General features: G+C 41.2%; 3 non-coding genes across 3 annotated transcripts in view; all 3 read left to right on the top strand.

The window, feature by feature from the left end:
- The window catches only part of LOC147264902 (5S ribosomal RNA), a 119-nt gene extending 17 nt beyond the window's left edge, over positions 1–102 (top strand). The window contains exon 1 of the ribosomal RNA XR_015114898.1: positions 1–102. This exon is cut by the window's left edge and continues 17 nt beyond it. This is a non-coding gene — a ribosomal RNA (5S ribosomal RNA).
- Positions 103–412: 310 nt separating this feature from the next.
- LOC147264903 (5S ribosomal RNA) lies at positions 413–531 on the top strand. The gene has a single exon (XR_015112851.1). It is a non-coding gene; the product is annotated as a 5S ribosomal RNA (ribosomal RNA).
- Positions 532–7,483: 6,952 nt separating this feature from the next.
- Positions 7,484–7,602, top strand: LOC147264904 (5S ribosomal RNA). The gene has a single exon (XR_015114482.1). It is a non-coding gene; the product is annotated as a 5S ribosomal RNA (ribosomal RNA).
- Positions 7,603–18,896: the final 11,294 nt, after the last annotated feature.

The raw sequence follows: 18,896 nt of genomic DNA on the forward strand, positions 1-18,896 counted from the left end.
TCTGAACACGCCCGATCTCGTCTGATCTCGGAAGCTTAGCAGCGTCAGGCCTGGTTAGTACTTGGATGGGAGACCGCCTGGGAATACCAGGTGCTGTAAGCTTTTTTGTTTCTTTGTGAGCAAAGGGCAGCTTTGAGTCTTTGGGGACCAGCATGAGCGAGCTTCCCTCACACACCTTTTCTTGAAGCGCCTTTCTGCAGCTTTGAAATTGAATGTCATGCAGCGTGTAATTTGAAGTAGACAGATGGCAGATGCAGTACTTTTCTCTAGATGATATCAACATTCTTTTCTTTTATTGACAGGACACCTTTTTGGCGTGTGAAAAGACCCTGAGGCTGTTGCGCTTCACTTTTTTTCTGAGGTTGTAAAGTGAGTGAAATGGATATAGAGCCCATGTGTGTAAGAGCCAAGGGCTTACGGCCATACCACTCTGAACACGCCCGAGCTCGTCTGATCTCGGAAGCTAAGCAGGGTAGGGCCTGGTTAGTACTTGGATGGGAGACCGCCTGGGAATACCAGGTGCTGTAAGCTTTTTTGTTTCTTTGTGAGCAAAGGGCAGCTTTGAGTCTTTGGGGACCAGCATGAGCGAGCTTCCCTCACACACCTTTTCTTGAAGCGCCCTCCGCAGCTTTGGAATGGAATGTCATGCAGTGGTTAATTTGAAGTAGACAGATGGCAGATGCAGTACTTTTCTCTCGATGACATCAACATTCTTTTCTTTTATTGACAGGACACCTATTTGGCGTGTGAAAAGACCCTGAGGCTTTTGCGCTTCACTTTTTTTCTGAGGTTGTAAAGTGAGTGAAATGGATATAGAGCCCATGTGTGTAAGAGTCAAGGGCTTACGGCCATACCACTCTGAACACGCATGCGCCAATCAGACGGTACGCTGACAGCACGACACACGGAGGTCGCGGACTCCGCTTTTCCCATTTCTTTCGTTTTTTCAGCCTTTTTCATTGTTCTTCCTTATTTTCCGTGCATTTTTGGTTCCTTTTTAGAGTGAACATTTTTTTCCCCCGACAGTTTTTATACTGATCGGGGGAGGTCAATTTGAGTTTTTTTTTTCCTAGTGAAAAAATTTCGGACGGACCAAATGGATTTGAACTCTGCAAACGGATTTCAGATTACGAGCATGGAAAACGGACTTGACATAAACGCACAAACAGGTGAAGAAAATGAAAAATGGTTGCTTGTTAAAAGAAACAATCAGAAACGAAACATGAAGAAGTCGGAAGGAAAACTGCCGGAGGGAAATGCGAGAGCGGCTTCCGCAGCGACAGCGGAGGAAAGACGGCGAGCAGCGGCTGATTCAGAGGAGATGTGTGGAAGGAGTGCTGGAGCCGGTCCACAGGCAACGAGAGCTGGTGGCCTGAAGAACAGAGCTGAAGACGTGGTTCCGAGAAGACCTGGGCAGCGAGGAGCTACTGGAGGGGCGACGGAGAGTGAGAGAGAATTGGCGGCGGAAAGAGATGCGGCGTCTGGTGGGGAAAGGCAGCTGCAGCAGCGACATGGAGCGGCGAAATCTGCGGGTGGCGACCACAAGTATGACAGAGAATTGACGGTCAGTGTCGAGGTAACTGGGCAGGATGAAGTCCCAGTTCTCGAATTAATGAGATGCATAAGAGCACTGTGTGGAGGTTTAATAGCCTGTAGGGCGACAGGGCCGCAGAAATATGAAATTACCATGTCACACATCAAAGGGAAAGAGAGAATCCTCGATGGTTTCAAAATTGGGGACAACACAGTGCATGTCAAAGATCTGTGTAATGATGAACTCATGGTTTCTTTTTTAAGCTTACCAGCTTACATCAGAGATGAGGAAATTTTACAAAAGCTAGAAGGGTGGGGAGTCTCAGCTGCATCAACTATAAGGAGGAGGATGTGGCCGGGTACGCAAATTGCTGATGGGACGCGGTTTCTCAAAGTAAAATTTACAGATAAAGTCCAATCTCTGCCTTATTCAGCACGGTTTGACACAGCAATAGGACCGGAATATTTCAGGGTCATACATGATAGGCAGGCTAGGGTGTGTAGGATGTGCCTCCAGCCGGGGCACATCCCAAGGGACTGTCCTGAGTTCTCCTGCCATAAGTGTGGTGTCCAGGGGCATTATGCAAGGGAGTGCAACAGGAAACCTAATAAGATACAGAAATGTGAGGTGTGTTGGCACAAAATTGATGAATGTAATTGTAATTATAGTGATGAGGATATTGTGGTGGAATCTGGATCTGAGGAGCTGTACAGTGAGATGGAAGGTTTAAGTGAGGGAGGAACGGAGGATGAGGAGGAAGATGACGAGGTGGGTAGTGGCGCCGCCAAGCAGGCTGCCGGTGAGGGTTACACCCCTCAGAGAACCCAGAGCCCTCCTACAGCGGTGCAGAGCCCAGGCACAAGGCTTGGTTCAAGTCTGAATGACACGAGCACTGACTCAGGCCCACAGCAGAGAGGAAAGGATGGAGGAGGAAACGGGTCCGAAAAGGAGCCGGAGCCTTCTCAACTCCTGGAATCAATGGAGGTAGGGGACACCCCAGGAGAATTGCAGCCGGCGGCAGCCACATCCACCAGGGTACCTGCCTTAAATGTGCCCTCCACCTTCCCTCCTCAGAGTAGATCAAACAGTGACTCGGAAATGGACTTTGCCACAATAAAAAATATTCGGAAAAAGCACACCTCAATAAAAGATGTTGCGATGAAGAAAAAACAGAAGAAAGAAGGAGGGAGAGGTAAAAAATATTGGCTGTTTAAAGGTTTTTTTGGTCTGACCATGTTTCTGCTGCACTCCCTTAATGTCAATGGACTCCGCACTTATGGCAGGATGACCGCCATTTTACTTAAAAGCAAGTGTGACATTCTCTGCTTACAGGAGACAAGGTGGGAAGGGGATAGCGTGGCGGCAGCAAGCAAAATGTGGGAAGGAGATGTCTTTTTTAGCAACGGCACAAGTAAATCTTGTGGCGTAGCTATTTTAGTAAAAAAGACTATAAGTACCAATAGCAAGTTAATATATCATGACAAGAAAGGTAGAATACTTATTATAGATGTTTGCATAAACAATAGAACATACAGAATTGTTAACATATATGCCAGTAACTGTGAAAAGGAAAGGAAAATGTTTCTAAATAGTATAAGCAGATGGATAGATCATAGAACCATAATAATAGGAGATTTCAATATCGCATTAACTAAGGATGATATATCAATTAATAATGTATACAAGAATGACACAAGCAGAACTGAGCTATATAATTTAATGAATATTCACAATTTGACAGATGTATGGAGAATTCACAACGCATTCAAGAAAGAGTACTCCAGAAGACAGGTTGTGCAGGGAAAAATGAAACAAGCCAGAATAGATTTATGTCTAACGGCCCCTGAAGCAACAAAACAGATCAATAAAATACAATATAATTATAACGCATGGAGTGATCACGCAACAATTGAGTGTTACTTGGGTGCTGCAGGAGGTTTCAGGGGGGGAGGTACCTGGTGCCTCAACTCCAGCCTCCTGGCAGATTCAACTTACGTTAAAAAAATCACAAAACTGCTTGATTATGCAAAAATAGAAATGAAAATAGAAAATAATTTTATAGAAAAGTGGGAAATTCTAAAGCAAAGAATTAAAAGAAGTAGTATAAATTATAGTAAAGAGAAAAAGTGGAGAGAGGAGCTGGAAGAAAATCGACTAAGAAAATTAATCAATCATGAAATAGCATTATTTGATAAAGAACCTAACAGAAACACAGAAAACTATGAATTATATAAAGCAAAACTAGGAAACATAGAAAAAATAAAATGCAGAGGTGCAATGATAAGAAGCAGAGTTAAAAATTTAGTAGAAGGAGAAAAATGCACCGCATATTTTTTGGGGCTCGAAAAGCAAAAACAAAACAAAACTATAATAGAAAAAATCAACGATAAAACTGGAAAAGAATATGACGATCAAGAAAATATACTAAGAGTAACTACAGAGTTTTATAAAGAATTATTTGATCATGGATATAGCAATAGCGAAGAGGTAGACAAGTTGTTATCAAATATCCAAACTAGTATTTCAGTGGAGGATAAGGAATGGTCTGATGCACAAATTACTATTAATGAGATAAAGACGGCAATAGATAGCTTAAATAAAAACAAAAGTCCAGGGGTAGATGGTTTAACAGCAGAATTTTATATTTGTTTCAAAGAGCAGATAGCTCCCCTGTTGCTGTCATTGTACCACTCAATGGAACGGGAACAGAGAACATCCAATACATTCACTGCAGGAATAATTTCACTTATCTACAAAAATAAAGGTTCAAAACAGGATATAACAAACTATAGACCAATAAGTTTACTCAATACAGATTACAAGATACTGACCAAAACACTGGCAAACAGGCTTAAACTTACAATAGGAACCATTATTGGTAATACACAGGCATACGGCATACCAGATAGAGACATCATAGATACGATCCTTACAATAAAGGATACCGTCAGGACAATGGCAGCACAGGGGGGGTATCTGCTCGGAATTGATTTGGAGAAAGCGTTCGACAGAGTAGAACATCTTTTCTTATATAAAACTTTAAAAAGATTTGGATACGGTGAAGGCTTTATTAGATGGATTAAATTATTATACGATAACGCATACAGTCAAATAAAGATAAATGGACAACTAACAGAAAAGATCAAATTAAAAAGATCGGTAAGGCAAGGATGCCCGCTTTCGGCTCTTTTATACAGTATTGTTGCTGAGCCACTAGCTTTAAGTATAATGAATGATAAGAATATTATAGGTATAAAAACATATAGAGACAAAGTCGTTAAAATAGCACAATTTGCGGATGATATCAATATAATGTTTAAAAATGAAGAAAATTTAAATTATATTATAAAACATCTAGAAAGATATGAAAAAGCATCAGGAGCTAAGGTTAACAGAAATAAGTCAGAAATGATGGAATTCGGTAAAAATAGTTTAAAAAATAATTGGGGTTTTAGCACTAAAGAATACAGGAAAATACTGGGTGTATACATTGGTAAAAATGAAGGGGAAGCCAGGGACTTAGGGTGGAGAGAACTTGTAAAAAAGGTAGAAAATACACTTAATTTATGGAGAAGTAGGGGTTTAAGCCTGAGAGGAAAGGTAATTGTCATCAATGCCTTAATACTGTCAAAAATTAATCATGTTTTGGGGGCCTGTGAGCTACCGCAGTGGGCACTAAATTCGCTCAATGAAGCGATCTCCTCCTTCCTTTGGAGGGGAAAGGGAAATTCGATCGCTCATCGGGTGATAATTGCGAATAAAAGGGAGGGGGGATTAGGACTAATTGACATCAGTGCAAAAAAAGATGCACTCAGGGCCAAATTAGTTAGAAATTTTCTCGATTCGAGCAGGCAGTACCCCTGGGAGGACACAATGGCGGGCTACCTGGCTGAGTACGGGGAGGGGGAGAAACTCCCTCTTTATCACCTCCTTCCTGGGAAAAGCCATGGCTCGCTACCGATGTTCTACCAGGAGGTGCTAGAGGCATGGGGCAAATTCCTGCCCCACCTCAGGCCTAAGTGCAGTCAGAAAAGTCATGTGCTGCAGTTACCTTTTCTCGAAAGCACCTTTTTCACACACAATGGTAGGACACTTAAATGCAGGGCACTTCAGCAACATAATATAACAAGGGTCGGTCAAGTGGTGGGGGAAAGGGGTCTGTTCAGTCTCAGGAAAGTCACAACCCAACTCAAAAAAACAGGGACACCGTGCAGAAAGGATTACCTAAATGGACTAGGTAACAAAATCAACAGAAACATAACCTCACTGTGGAGAAACTTAATCATCACGGACAAATCGAGAGCAGACCCCGAACTCCCACCGCTTGAGCTTGTCACACAGTACACAGGGAAAGAGCTGTCACAGGTGAAAACAAAGGACTGGTACACCATAGGGATTAACTCAATGAAACGCACTCCAAAAGCAGAAAAACACTGGGCACAATTATTCAAGGGAATACCGATAGGGAAAATCTGGCAAAACCTTAACATACCTTACATGGACAGCAATACTTTCAAGCTAGAATTCAATATCAGACACAGGAGAATTTTCACAGGAATCAAATTACACCAGATTAATAAGGAAAACTACAGTAGGACATGCCAAATCTGCAATAAAGAACCGGAAGACCAGGAGCATCTATTCATCAACTGCAAGGAATCTGATAAATTCAGGAATTTCATAAGGATGCTACTGTGAGAGCACTGCAATTTCAGTTTGACAGATGAAACACTATGGACATGGACTCTTCTCTTTGGTACAACACTGAAACAAAAGGATCAGAACAGGACTCTCATAAATACCATACTCACTTTTGCAAAAAAATCAATATGGACAACTAGAAACTACGCTCTCTATGAAAAGAAGAAAATAAACATATTTGGGTTTTTTTACACAACACTCTTGACGCACCTACAAATCTTACATGACATGGACAAGGATATTTTTGAAAACACTTTCTGCAGGAAAAACACATTTTTCAACATAGCAAATGGCAAAATTGAAATAAACAAGATTGACAATGGTATGTTTTCTCTTCAAATTCCCAGCTAAGTAGTCTTTTTTTATCAAGCAAAGTATTTTTCAAATTTAATAAAGGGGTGAGCAAATTGGGTGGTTTATGTTTGGGTATGTTTAACATTTCATTTTGATAAAATTTCATTAAAAAAAAAAAATTTGTGTGTGTGACACTTCACGACAGGAATTTGTTCTTTTTAGTCCCATGAGTTTTTTTTTCTCTCTTTAATTTTTATTTATTTTTTTGGAATGACCTGCATTGCTCCAGTGGCTGTAGGCCCATAGTGTTGGTTTATTTGTCTAAATTTAACTTAATTAAAAAAAAAAAAAAAAAAAAAACCTCTGATGGTGTTTTCATCAAGTTCGAGGTGTATCAAGGGTGGGGGTTTTTTTTGGGTAAGATTTCTTTCCTGAAGGAATTTTTTTTTTTATATAATTGTTAAATTTTGTCATGTAAATAAGAATGTACAGTTGGTAAAAATGTATGCTGTATTTTTGATAACAAAAGACAAAAAAAAAAAAAAAACACGCCCGATCTCGTCTGATCTCGGAAGCTAAGCAGGGTCGGGCCTGGTTAGTACTTGGATGGGAGACCGCCTGGGAATACCAGGTGCTGTAAGCTTTTTTGTTTCTTTGTGAGGAAAGGGCAGCTTTGAGTCTTTGGGGACCAGCATGAGCGAGCTTCCCTCACACACCTTTTCTTGAAGCGCCTTTCTGCAGCTTTGAAATGGAATCTCATGCAGCGTGTAATTTGAAGTAGACAGATGGAGGATGCAGTACTTTTCTCTCGATGACATCAACATTCTTTTCTTTGTATTGACAGGACACCTATTTGACGTGTGAAAAGACCCTGAGGCTGTTGCGCATCACTTTTTTCCTGAGGTTGTAAAGTGAGTGAAATGGATATAGAGCCCATGTGTGTAAGAGTCAGGGGCTTACGGCCATACCACTCTGAACACGCCCGATCTCGTCTGATCTCGGAAGCTTAGCAGGGTCAGGCCTGGTTAGTACTTGGATGGGAGACCGCCTGGGAATACCAGGTGCTGTAAGCTTCTTTGTTTCATTGTGAGGAAAGGGCCGCTTTGAGTCTTTGGGGACCAGCATGAGCGAGCTTCCCTCACACACCTTTTCTTGAAGCGCCCTCCGCAGCTTTGGAATGGAATGTCATGCAGTGGTTAATTTGGAGTAGACAGATGGCAGATGCAGTACTTTTCTCTAGATGACATCAACATTCTTTTCTTTGTATTGACAGGACACCTATTTGGCGTGTGAAAAGACCGTGAGGCTTTTGCACGTCACTTTTTTTCTGAGGTTGTGAAGTGAGTGAAATGGATATCGAGCCCATGTGTGGAAGGGTCAAGGGCTTACGGCCATACCACTCTGAACACGCATGCGCCAATCAGACGGTACGCTGACAGCACGACACACGGAGGTCGCGGACTCCGCTTTTCCCATTTCTTTCGTTTTTTTCAGCCTTTTTCATTGTTCTTCCTTATTTTCCGTGCATTTTTGGTTCGTTTTTAGAGTGAACATTTTTTCCCCCCGACAGTTTTTATACTGATCGGGGGAGGTCAATTTGAGTTTTTTTTCTTAATGGAAAACTTTCGGACGGACCAAATGGATTTGAACTCTGCAAACGGATTTCAGATTACGAGCATGGAAAACGGACTTGACATAAACGCACAAACAGGTGAAGAAAATGAAAAATGGTTGCTTGTTAAAAGAAACAATCAGAAACGAAACATGAAGAAGTCGGAAGGAAAACTGCCGGAGGGAAACGCGAGAGCGGCTTCCGCAGCGACAGCGGGGGAAAGACGGCGAGCAGCGGCTGATTCAGAGGAGATGAGCGCTGGAGCCGGTCCACAGGCAACGAGAGCTGGTGGCCTGAAGAACAGAGCTGAAGACGTGGTTCCGAGAAGACCTGGGCAGCGAGGAGCTACTGGAGAGGCGACGGAGAGTGAGAGAGAATTGGCGGCGGAAAGAGATGCGGCGTCTGGTGGGGAAAGGCAGCTGCAGCAGCGACATGGAGCGGCGAAATCTGCGGGTGGCGACCACAAGTATGACAGAGAACTGACGGTCAGTGTCGAGGTAACTGGGCAGGATGAAGTCCCAGTTCTCGAATTAATGAGATGCATAAGAGCACTGTGTGGAGGTTTAATAGCCTGTAGGGCGACAGGGCCGCAGAAATATGAAATTACCATGTCACACATCAAAGGGAAAGAGAGAATCCTAGATGGTTTCAAAATTGGGGACAACACAGTGCATGTCAAAGATCTGTGTAATGATGAACTCATGGTTTCTTTTTTAAGCTTACCAGCTTACATCAGAGATGAGGAAATTTTACAAAAGCTAGAAGGGTGGGGAGTCTCAGCTGCATCAACTATAAGGAGGAGGATGTGGCCGGGTACGCAAATTGCTGATGGGACGCGGTTTCTCAAAGTAAAGTTTACAGATAAAGTCCAATCTCTGCCTTATTCAGCACGGTTTGACACAGCAATGGGACCGGAATATTTCAGGGTCATACATGATAGGCAGGCTAGGGTGTGTAGGATGTGCCTCCAGCCGGGGCACATCCTAAGGGACTGTCCTGAGTTCTCCTGCCATAAGTGTGGTGTCCAGGGGCATTATGCAAGGGAGTGCAACAGGAAACCTAATAAGATACAGAAATGTGAGGTGTGTTGGAACAAAATTGATGAATGTAATTGTAATTATAGTGATGAGGATATTGTGGTGGAATCTGGATCTGAGGAGCTGTACAGTGAGATGGAAGGTTTAAGTGAGGGAGGAACGGAGGATGAGGAGGAAGATGACGAGGTGGGTAGTGGCGCCGCCAAGCAGGCTGCTGGTGAGGGTTACGCCCCTCAGAGAACCCAGAGCCCTCCTAAAGTGGTGCAGAGCCCAGGCACAAGGCTTGGTTCAAGTCTGAATGACATGAGCACTGACTCAGGCCCACAGCAGAGAGGAAAGGATGGAGGAGGAAACGGGTCCGAAAAGGAGCCGGAGCCTTCTCAACTCCTGGAATCAATGGAGGTGGGGGATACCCCAAGAGAATTGCAGCCGGCGGCAGCCACATCCACCAGGGTACCTACCTTAAATGTGCCCTCCACCTTCCCTCCTCAGAGTAGATCAAACAGTGACTCGGAAATGGACTTTGCCACAATAAAAAATATTCGGAAAAAGCACACCTCAATAAAAGATGCTGCGATGAAGAAAAAACAGAAGAAAGAAGGAGGGAGAGGTAAAAAATCTTGAGGGAAAATTGGCTGTTTAAAGGTTTTTTTGGTCTGACCATGTTTCTGCTGCACTCCCTTAATGTCAATGGACTCCGCACTTATGGCAGGATGACCGCCATTTTACTTAAAAGCAAGTGTGACATTCTCTGCTTACAGGAGACAAGGTGGGAAGGGGATAGCGTGGCGGCAGCAAGCAAAATGTGGGGAGGAGATGTCTTTTTTAGCAACGGCACAAGTAAATCTTGTGGCGTAGCTATTTTAGTAAAAAAGACTATAAGTACCAATAGCAAGTTAATATATCATGACAAGAAAGGTAGAATACTTATTATAGATGTTTGCATAAACAATAGAACATACAGAATTGTTAACATATATGCCAGTAACTGTGAAAAGGAAAGGAAAATGTTTCTAAATAGTATAAGCAGATGGATAGATCATAGAACCATAATAATAGGAGATTTCAATATCGCATTAACTAAGGATGATATATCAATTAACAATGTATACAAGAATGACACAAGCAGAACTGAGCTATATAATTTAATGAATATTCACAATTTGACAGATGTATGGAGAATTCACAACCCATTCAAGAAAGAGTACTCCAGAAGACAGGTTGTGCAGGGAAAAATGAAACAAGCCAGAATAGATTTATGTCTAGCGGCCCCTGAAGCAACAAAACAGATCAATAAAATACAATATAATTATAACGCATGGAGTGATCACGCAACAATTGAGTGTTACTTGGGTGCTGCAGGAGGTTTCAGGGGGGGAGGTACCTGGTGCCTCAACTCCAGCCTCCTGGCAGATTCAACTTACGTTAAAAAAATCACAAAACTGCTTGATTATGCAAAAATTGAAATGAAAATAGAAAATAATTTTATAGAAAAGTGGGAAATTCTAAAGCAAAGAATTAAAAGAAGTAGTATAAATTATAGTAAAGAGAAAAAGTGGAGAGAGGAGCTGGAAGAAAATCGACTAAGAAAATTAATCAATCATGAAATAGCATTATTTGATAAAGAACCTAACAGAAACACAGAAAACTATGAATTATATAAAGCAAAACTAGGAAACATAGAAAAAATAAAATGCAGAGGTGCAATGATAAGAAGCAGAGTTAAAAATTTAGTAGAAGGAGAAAAATGCACCGCATATTTTTTGGGGCTCGAAAAGCAAAAACAAAACAAAACTATAATAGAAAAAATCAACGATATAACTGGAAAAGAATATGACGATCAAGAAAATATACTAAGAGTAACTACAGAGTTTTATAAAGAATTATTTGATAATGGATATAGCAATAGCGAAGAGGTAGACAAGTTGTTATCAAATATCCAAACTAGTATTTCAGTGGAGGATAAGGAATGGTCTGATGCACAAATTACTATTAATGAGATAAAGACGGCAATAGATAGCTTAAATAAAAACAAAAGTCCAGGGGTAGATGGTTTAACAGCAGAATTTTATATTTGTTTCAAAGAGCAGATAGCTCCCCTGTTGCTGTCATTGTACCACTCAATGGAACGGGAACAGAGAACATCCAATACATTCACTGCAGGAATAATTTCACTTATCTACAAAAATAAAGGTTCAAAACAGGATATAACAAACTATAGACCAATAAGTTTACTCAATACAGATTACAAGATACTGACCAAAACACTGGCAAACAGGCTTAAACTTACAATAGGAACCATTATTGGTAATACACAGGCATACGGCATACCAGATAGAGACATCATAGATACGATCCTTACAATAAAGGATACCGTCAGGACAATGGCAGCACAGGGGGGGTATCTGCTCGGAATTGATTTGGAGAAAGCATTCGACAGAGTAGAACATCTTTTCTTATATAAAACTTTAAAAAGATTTGGATACGGTGAAGGCTTTATTAGATGGATTAAATTATTATACGATAACGCATACAGTCAAATAAAGATAAATGGACAACTAACAGAAAAGATCAAATTAAAAAGATCGGTAAGGCAAGGATGCCCGCTTTCAGCTCTTTTATACAGTATTGTTGCTGAGCCACTAGCTTTAAGTATAATGAATGATAAGAATATTATAGGTATAAAAACATATAGAGACAAAGTCGTTAAAATAGCACAATTTGCGGATGATATCAATATAATGTTTAAAAATGAAGAAAATTTAAATTATATTATAAAACATCTAGAAAGATATGAAAAAGCATCAGGAGCTAAGGTTAACAGAAATAAGTCAGAAATGATGGAATTCGGTAAAAATAGTTTAAAAAATAATTGGGGTTTTAGCACTAAAGAATACAGGAAAATACTGGGTGTATACATTGGTAAAAATGAAGGGGAAGCCAGGGACTTAGGGTGGAGAGAACTTGTAAAAAAGGTAGAAAATACACTTAATTTATGGAGAAGTAGGGGTTTAAGCCTGAGAGGAAAGGTAATTGTCATCAATGCCTTAATACTGTCAAAAATTAATCATGTTTTGGGGGCCTGTGAGCTACCGCAGTGGGCACTAAATTCGCTCAATGAAGCGATCTCCTCCTTCCTTTGGAGGGGAAAGGGAAATTCGATCGCTCATCGGGTGATAATTGCTAATAAAAGGGAGGGGGGATTAGGACTAATTGACATCAGTGCAAAAAAAGATGCACTCAGGGCCAAATTAGTTAGAAATTTTCTCGATTCGAACAGGCAGTACCCCTGGGAGGACACAATGGCGGGCTACCTGGCTGAGTACGGGGAGGGGGAGAAACTCCCTCTTTATCACCTCCTTCCTGGGAAAAGCCATGGCTCGCTACCGATGTTCTACCAGGAGGTGCTAGAGGCATGGGGCAAATTCCTGCCCCACCTCAGGCCTAAGTGCAGTCAGAAAAGTCATGTGCTGCAGTTACCTTTTCTCGAAAGCACCTTTTTCACACACAATGGTAGGACACTTAAATGCAGGGCACTTCAGCAACATAATATAACAAGGGTCGGTCAAGTGGTGGGGGAAAGGGGTCTGTTCAGTCTCAGGAAAGTCACAACCCAACTCAAAAAAACAGGGACACCGTGCAGAAAGGATTACCTAAATGGACTAGGTAACAAAATCAACAGAAACATAACCTCACTGTGGAGAAACTTAATCATCACGGACAAATCGAGAGCAGACCCCGAACTCCCACCGCTTGAGCTTGTCACACAGTACACAGGGAAAGAGCTGTCACAGGTGAAAACAAAGGACTGGTACACCATAGGGATTAACTCAATTAAACGCACTCCAAAAGCAGAAAAACACTGGGCACAATTATTCAAGGGAATACCGATAGGAAAAATCTGGCAAAACCTTAACATACCTTACATGGACAGCAATACTTTCAAGCTAGAATTCAATATCAGACACAGGAGAATTTTCACAGGAACCAAATTACACCAGATTAATAAGGAAAACTACAGTAGGACATGCCAAATCTGCAATAAAGAACCGGAAGACCAGGAGCATCTATTCATCAACTGCAAGGAATCGGATAAATTCAGGAATTTCATCAGGATGCTACTGCAAGAGCACTGCAATTTCAGTTTGACAGATGAAACACTATGGACATGGACTCTTCTCTTTGGTACAACACTGAAACAAAAGGATCAGAACAGGACTCTCATAAATACCATACTCACTTTTGCAAAAAAATCAATATGGACAACTAGAAACTACGCTCTCTATGAAAAGAAGAAAATAAACATATTTGGGGTTTTTTACACAACACTCTTGACGCACCTACAAATCTTACATGACATGGACAAGGATATTTTTGAAAACACTTTCTGCAGGAAAAACACATTTTTCAACATAGCAAATGGCAAAATTGAAATAAACAAGATTGACAATGGTATGTTTTCTCTTCAAATTCCCAGCTAAGTAGTCTCTTTTTTTTATAAAGCAAAGTATTTTTCAAATTTAATAAAGGGGTGAGCAAATTGGGTGGTTTATGTTTTTGGTGTGTTTAACATTTCATTTTGATAAAATTTCATTTAAAAAAAAAAAAAAAAAAATTGTGTGTGTGACACTTCACGACAGGAATTTGTTCTTTTTAGTCCCATGAGTTTTTTTTGTCTCTCTTTAATTTTTATTTATTTTTTTTTGGAATGACCTGCATTGCTCCAGTGGCTGTAGGCACATAGTGTTGGTTTATTTGTCTAAATTTAACTTAATTAAAAAAAAAAAAAAAAAAAACTCTGATGGTGTTTTCATCAAGTTCGAGGTGTATCAAGGGTGGGGGTTTTTTTTTGGGAAGATTTCTTTCCTGAAGGAATTTATTTTTTATATAATTGTTAAATTTTGTCATGTAAATAAGAATGTACAGTTGGTAAAAATGTATGCTGTATTTTTGATAATAAAAGACAAAAAAAAAAAAAAAAAAAAACACGCCCGATCTCGTCTGATCTCGGAAGCTAAGCAGGCTCGACCCTGGTTATTACTTGGATGGGAGACAGCTTGGGAATACCAGGTGCTGTAAGCTTTTTTGTTTTGGCAGATGCAGTACTTTTCTCTCGATGACATCAACATTCTTTTCGTTGTATTGACAGGACACCTATTTGGCTTGCTGATGGAGAATTGTTGGGTGTAGATTCATTGAAGGAGTTTGGTACTGGACCTGCTCTACCTGTAAAGTGTCATGAGATAAGTTTTGTTTTGATTTGGTGCAATATAAATAAAATTAACTTGACCAGTGTTATTTGTGGTTTTTTGTTAATTGCATGCCACATGAAATTATTATTAGTCACTTTTATCTCACATTTGACCTGCAGCTACAGTCTCGCAGTGGCAAGACAAGAACACTTCTACTTCTAATGATACCAGTTTGTTCAACACTGAACTTCATCCAGTACCATGTTGTCAAACACTGGAACACCAGCACAGCACCTGAACAGGGACTTGAACCCTGGACCCTCAGATTAAAAGTCTGATGCTCTACGGTCTGAGCTACTCAGGCTCTTTCTATAGCATTTAGACAGGAAAAGAAATGCCTGTGAAGGTCAAACTGCTGCTTTCTTGACTTGTTCAATCCTCCATGTTAAAGTCCACCATGCTTTTGATTGGCTCTGATTCTCTGTGGCAAAATCCAACAAGAGGCTCCAAAAATGTCTTGAATGTTATTAGAATGCACAGGACAAGATGGTAGTTTCCTTCATGTCTGCAGTTCCTCCACTGGAAAGTAAAGTCAATGCTGTTCCTCTGCTGAAACCTGGGATCGGACGAGGAACCTTTAGATCTTCAGTCTAACACTCTCCCAACTGAGCTGTTTCAGCTCTGAGTGAAGGCCCTGCCTCTCTCATTTTATAATCTCTTCCACTCTCACTAGAACTTCGAGAGGATTTGAGCTTCTGAAGTCATGACACATTGAACAGTTCTATAGGACCATTTTTGATGAATGTCTGAATCACACAAGCCTTTTTTGTTTGTCTTCTTCCCAGTTGCCTCAACATTGTGTGAGCCAATAATTCCACATCTGTACCAGACACACCTCTTGTTGGTGGGTTTTCTGGATCTTTCTGTTCTAACAGTGTCTTTTATCTTAAATATGCCACTTTCACATGAAAACATCAATAACAGGACAATATCAATACTATTATTGCTGCTGTTGCTGTTGTTGGTTGTGTGTCTGTCTTCCATCCCCCTGTCCCTCTGTCTTTCTCTCTGCTTGTCTTTCACCCTCATCTTGTTCCCATCTTTTTGTCATTCTCTCCCTCCTTTCTCTCTGTCTTTTGTCTTTTCTTCTCTATATTTGTCTTCTGCTGCTCCAGGATCAGCTTCTATCACTCAATGGTCCAGAACCATTCTGAAGCCTGATCATGAATGTGAGCCCAGCTCTTGGAACAGGCCTGCTGCCACCACAACTAAGATCCTGCAGGTCACTAGAAACTCCAATGTCCAGCTGACAAGTGGACTTTCCTCTGATCTGTGGTGGTGCTGAGTTTAGCAAACATCTCCAACAAGAAGATGAAGGAGGCCATCAACTCCTCCAAGCTCAACATCTATACTGGCTTTACTGGGAGATCAGGAGGTCAAAGCAGATCTTCACCCTCCACCTCAGATGGTTTCTACTCACAGAGATGAGGGACCAGTTCAAACCAGCTACCTGGAGCTCCCTTTAGCCATTGTCCCCATCAGCTAACATCTGGATCTGGACCTGCACCGGTGCTGACTTGTGTCTTGAGTCCCCAGAGTTTGTTGAACCAGAGAAGCTTCAACTGGTGACGGTTGTCCAACCAAGCGTGAAGGTGAGCCTGCATTGTCTGATCTGGAGCTAACAGGGGAATTAGCAAGTGCTCTGACTGTTCTAGAGTTGCTGCTGAGTTGAATTTGAATTTATTTGTTGAAATGTTCCAGTTTCTATGAGGTCAGGGAAGATTGGTGTGGATCTAAAGGTCCCTGGTTGGATCCCAGGACATTGTTTTGGCTCATTTGAACATTTTCAAACCCTCGTTGCTCAGATTTTACATGAATTTGATCATGACTTTTGGACAAATGTTTTGTTTATTAATTAAATAATCACTTCAGTTTTGAATTTAGTGAGTCACCCAGACAGTCAGTAGGGACACACGCACACACACACACACACACACACACACACACACACACACACACACACACACACACACACACACACACAGCCTGTCTTTGGTAAAAAAATGGTCTTTCACGTTCACGTTGGAAGATTTCTCTGACTCCATTGTGAATAAAGAGATTCTTCATCTGACACCTGAGTCTTGATCCACTGATTCCTCTGATCCACCTCTTTCTGCTCCAACAAGGCTGACATGGATCAGGTGGGTCCATGTCATCCAATCAGTAGGTTTCTCTTCTCAATTAATTTTCTTCATCCCAGTTTAGATTGATTCTTCTCAGCCTCATGAAGGAGCATCTGATCAGGTGTTTGACTGCTTGTTGGTTGTAATTCCATAGATTTTAATCTCAGATGTTATAGAATTAATAAGAACATCTTAAAGACCTTTGTCCAACACTTGAAACTCACCTGTCTGTCGAGGCCCAACTGGCCTTTTGTAGTGAGGTGGTGGATGCATGTGTATGAAATGAGGCACGTGTTGCTGTGAGGAGCCACTAGAGGGAGACACCTGTCGTTCCTCCCAGCTTACAATGAGGCTTCACAGCTGCATTTGAAGCTGTCCTTTATGAGTCACAACTGTCTTGAGCTCAGGAGCCAAACTCACCGAAAAAATATGCAAGTGGCTCTGGACAAAAGCGTCTGCTCAATGAAATTGTAGGATTGTAGAATTCTATAAATGTAGAATATAATTGTAGAAATGCTCTCTATCACCACCCCCAACGTCTGTGCCAGGGTCTCTGGCCAGTGGTCAATGGCTCCTATCACCTGCCCAGGATGGATCAAGCTTGCTTGTCTTTGTAATTCTGCACTTATTAGAGACCTGGAAACAAAGGAATGCTGAAAAAGAGAAAATAGGACCTCACACAAATGGGCTTGTGACACAATTTTAAAGAATTGTGAAAATGTGAATCTTTTACAAATGTGTGTGTGAATGTGGTTGTTGTGTCCGAGTGGTGAAGGCGATGGACTAGAAATCCATTGGGGTCTCCCTGCTCAGGTTGGAGTCCTGCCAACAACGTTAAAGTGTTGATGTTCTGGAGGAGACAACATCTGATCTTTTTAGATCCACGAGTCAAAGGTTTTCTTTAAAGTGCTGCAGCAGCTGAGGATGAGGGAGAGACAGAATTACAAACCATCTTCCTGAGGACATTTTGAAAAATGATGACATTTTTCCACAGTTATTATTGACTTGGAACACTGCAAAAATATCCCTTCTCCAAAAACCCTCCTCTTCAACTTTGTACCCAAGTTTTCTCCTCATCAGGCACCACAGTGTCCAGGATGTTCAGTCAAAAAGTCATTAGTGATTTTAAAAATGTCCATCAAACACAAAATAAGGCTTCAAATAGGTAAAATCACCATCTGTAGACTGGACCAATATGCTGATGTGATCCTTTGATTAGTTTAGGATCAGTCAGAGATCAAAGACTGAAGCAGGAGATCAATGCTCAGAACCCAGAGATCAAAGACAGAATTCAGACATCAGAGACAGAATTCAGACATCAAACACATACCTGATGGAGGCTCCACCCCCCCACCCCCCAGACAGTTTCCATGTAAGTCGTAAGTTTTATTTTTAAAGCGTCAAATCACAACAAATGTTATCTTCTTTTTATTCTTTTTATTAAAGATTGAAGCTCCATACAAGACAGAGTTTGTAGACAAGAACATCACAGCCTGGGAAGCTTTCACTTCTTTTGATGGACAGCTTTGATTTCAGGTTCTACCTCTGTAAAATTGAAAGTAAAGTAAATGAAGCACCTGTGAAGGTAAAACTGATGATGTCATGACTTGTTCAGTCCTCCAACATTAAAGTCCAACAAGCTTTTGATTGGCTCTGATTCTCTGTGGCAAAATCCAACAAGAGGAAAAAGAAAATCTTGAGGTTGTCTCACTTTCTTTTAAAGAAACTCTGCATAGGACAGTGATAGGATGATTGTTTCCTTGGATGAAAAAGTCTGGTACTCTCATCTTCTTAAACATTTACTTGTTCAATCAGGACAAGAGAATCTGAGCTTGGATGTCATTTTGTAGTAAAAGGTGAATTAAACTTGTAAACATCAGCTGGTGTTCACTCTGATGATGTATCGATGGTCTGTATTCTGCCTTCTGTAGCACGAAGGGGAAGAAGCCTGATTATGTCAGAGTTGTGTTCAGTGGCTCCTGCTGGGTCCATTTCTGACAAATAGGCTCCAAAGAGTTCAGGTGTTTAAAAGCGGTGTTTTGCTGTCAGCAGACGATGTGGCCGAGTGGTTAAGGCGATGGACTGCTAATCCATTGTGCTCTGCACGCATGGGTTCGAATCCCGTTCTCGTCGCAAGTGACTCTGGTTTCTACTCCTAGATTATGGAATTACTGTGAGGCTTTTAACGTACACAGATACCAGTTGAGTCAACTTCCCTTTCACAACCTGACCAAAACAACTCTGACACCCAGAGCTCACATGTGTCAATCACCTCTGTAGAAGGTCCCGCCCCCACAGAGCTATAAATCCTCCCATCAGTGAAGAAAACTGAAGACACCTCTT

The sequence above is a fragment of the Aulostomus chinensis genome, chromosome 4, assembly GCF_037954235.1.
Source record: "Aulostomus chinensis isolate RoL2024-O1b breed Wild chromosome 4, RoL_Achi_v1.0, whole genome shotgun sequence".
In the NCBI taxonomy this organism is placed as follows: domain Eukaryota; kingdom Metazoa; phylum Chordata; class Actinopteri; order Syngnathiformes; family Aulostomidae; genus Aulostomus; species Aulostomus chinensis.